The sequence below is a fragment of the Cricetulus griseus genome, chromosome 7 (genome assembly GCF_003668045.3).
Source record: "Cricetulus griseus strain 17A/GY chromosome 7, alternate assembly CriGri-PICRH-1.0, whole genome shotgun sequence".
NCBI classification, from domain to species: domain Eukaryota; kingdom Metazoa; phylum Chordata; class Mammalia; order Rodentia; family Cricetidae; genus Cricetulus; species Cricetulus griseus.
In genome coordinates, this window is record NC_048600.1 from 134,356,146 (window position 1) to 134,359,064 (window position 2,919).

The 2,919-nt window shown below is 68.4% G+C and overlaps 1 non-coding gene across 1 annotated transcript; it reads left to right on the forward strand.

Annotated features, from left to right (window-relative positions):
• Nucleotides 1–1,342: 1,342 nt before the first annotated feature.
• Nucleotides 1,343–2,917, forward strand: Rn45s (45S ribosomal RNA; the record flags this gene model as incomplete). The annotated part of the gene is given in 1 exon segment (NR_046263.1): nucleotides 1,343–2,917. It is a non-coding gene; the product is annotated as a 45S ribosomal RNA (ribosomal RNA).
• Between the last annotated feature and the right edge of the window lie 2 nt (nucleotides 2,918–2,919).

The following is a 2,919-nucleotide window of genomic DNA, read 5'->3' on the forward strand; positions in this document are numbered from 1 at the left end:
CGATGTGGTACTCTCAAGCTCTCTTCGGGCCGGAGCCTAAGCCGCGCCAGGCGAGGGACGGACATTCATGGCGAATGGCGGCCGCTCTTCTCGTTCTGCCAGCGGGCCCCTCGCCTCTCCTCCCCACCGTTTGGTGGTGTGTGGAAGGCAGGGGTGCGGTTATCCGGTCTGAACCCTGTCAATCCCCGCACTTGTCGCTGTGGTTCGTGGGGTTCTTGCGACGTTGCCAGGTTGCCCCTGGCGCGGCTCGCGTGGTCTGCCTGGTCCCCCTCCCCGGACCGGGGCAGGGGGTGGCCAGTCTGCCGTGCTGCATGCCCTTCCCGACTGGCGTGTGCACGTGTCTCGCTCGCTATCCTCGCGGTGCTCCTGGAGCGCTCCAGGCTTGACCTCGAAGGTGCCCGTTTCTGAGCGGTGGCGTCGCTTCCCGCTCCCTGGCGTGCTGCCTCCTGCGTGCTCGGTCTGGCCTCGGTGGCGTGTGTTGTCGTTCCCGGCTCTTTGTCGACGGGGGTCCGTGCCGCTCTGGTTTTACGAGGTGTCGTTTGTGGGGGGTCGAGAAAGTGGTTTCAGGCGGGTAAGAGTTCTCTTGCGGCGTTTCCCCGGGACGTCCGCATGTGTGTGTGGCATCTCTTCCCGCTTTGGGTGAGCGCCCGCCACGTACTTGGGCCTTCTCCCGTAGGCTCGTGCGTCGGTTGGTGTCGAGCGTTCGCGGCCGGCCTTTTTTGTGCTTAAGTGTATCTTAAGCCCGTTAATTTGGCTCACCGCCGTTCGCCCGGAGGTGGGTTTGAGAGGCCTGGCTTGTCCGGGGGTGCCTTTTTCTTGGCCCCGGTACCCCTGTCCGCGAGTGCTCAATGTGAACCCTGGTAAAGAGAAAAAAAGCCTTTACCGATACCGCGGGGCCCCCCCTCAAACGCTCGCTCGTGGCTTGCCCGTTTATACTCTGTGACGGGGTTTGAGTGTGCACGCTGTACCCCCGCACGCACGCACGCTGCCCTTGGCCACCGCGGCCGGGAGCTCGCCGTGTCGGGTCCGTCCCGCCCTCAGTGAGAAAAGTTGCCTTCTCTAGCGATCCGAGGAAAGGGCGTGCTATGTCCGGATCTGGTTTGTGTTGTGGGGTTCCCTCCCGCGTTGGTCCCCTGACCCGACCGGCTGCCCGCCCCGACCGCCCGATTGTCCCCGCACGGTTGGCGGGGTAACCGAGCGTCTGTGCCTTTGTTGCTCTCGTTTTCGCCTATCGCGGCCCGCGCCTCCTCGCTCCGAGTCCGAGGAGGAATCACGCGGGGCAGAGCTGTCGTCAGTCACGCCTGTGTCGCTTGGAGCCGCGGGGTTTGTCTTTCGTGGTGTGGCGGCCGCGAGCGGCCCCTCCCGCGCGCCCCCGTGTTCGCCGTTCCCGTGGCGCGGACAATGCGGTTGTGCGTCCACGTGTGCGTGTCCGCTCGTGCAGTGCCGTTGTGGAGTCGCCTCGCTCTCCTCCTCCCCGGCAGCGTTCCCACGGTTGGGGACCACCGGTGACCTCGCCCTCTTCGGGGCCTGGGGATCCGGGTCTGGTGGGAATTGTTGACCTCGCTCTCGGGTGCGGCCTTTGGGGAACGGCGGGGTCGGTCGTGCCCGGCGCTTCGCCGGACGTGTGTCGGGGCCCACTTCCCGCTCGAGGGTCTTCGGCGGTGGCGGCGGCGTTGGTAGTCTCCCGTGTTGCGTCTTCCCGGGCTCCCTTGGGGGGGGGGTGACGTCGTTTTCGGGGCCGGCTTGGCTTACGCAGGCTTGGTTTGGGACTGCCTCAGGAGTCGTGGGGCGGTGTGATTCCCGCCGGTTTTGCCTCGCGTCTGCCTGGTCGTGTCTCGGAGCGGTGGTCTCTCCTCTCTCGGTCCCGGGAGAGGCGTCTTCCGGGGACGTTCCCGTCGCCCCTGCCGCCGCTGGCTCTCGTTCGGCTGTGTCGTCCCCCCTCCCCGTCTCGCCGTCGGTTCTCCCCGGTCGGTCGGCCCGGCCGTGCTGCCGGACCCCCCCTTCTGGGGGGGGATGGCCGGGCACGCACGCGTCCGGGCGGCCACTGTGGTCCGGGAGCCGCTCGGCAGGCGGGTGAGCCAGTTGGAGGGGCGTCATGCCCCCGCGGGCTCCCGTGGCCGACGCCGCGTGTTCTTTGGGGGGCCTGTGCGTGCGGGAAGGCTGCGCACGTTGTCGGTCCTTGCGAGGGAAAGAGGCTTTTTTTTTTTAGGGGGTCGTCCTTCGTCGTCCCGTCGGCGGTGGATCCGGCCTGGCCGAGGTGCGTCTGCGGGTTGGGGCTCGTCCGGCCCCGTCGTCCTCCGGGAAGACGTTTAGCGGGTACCGTCGCCGCGCCGAGGTGGGCGCACGTCGGTGAGATAACCCCGAGCGTGTTTCTGGTTGTTGGCGGCGGGGGCTCCGGTCGATGTCTTCCCCCCCCCCTCTCCCCGAGGCCAGGTCAGCCTTCCGCCTGTGGGCTTCGTCGGCCGTCTCCCCTCCCTCACGTCCCTCGCGAGCGAGCCGTCCGTTCGACCTTCCTTCCGCCTTCCCTCCATCTTTCGCGCTCGTGGCCCGGGGTTTCACGGCGCCCCCACGCTCCTCCGCCTCTCGCCGTGGTTGGACGCCTGTCCGGCCTCCCGCCGACCCCGTTGGCGTGGTCTCGCTCCCGCCTGCTCTCGGTCTCCCGACCCCGCCCGGAGGGTTCGGGGTTCCGGTCCTCCCCGGCGTTGCGCCTCGCTGCCGTGTTTGGTGGGGGTTGGCCCGCTGCGGCCCCGCACCCGCTCACGAGCTCCGCCCGTGGCCCGCCGTCTGGCATGGTTTCGCGACGCGGTCGGTAGGCCCGGTGTGACGCGTTAGGGAGGTGTGTCGCTCGTCCCGCGCCCGCGCGCGCGCGCGTGTGTGTGCTCCCTACGAGTTGTGGTGGTTTCGGTGAATCGTCGCTGC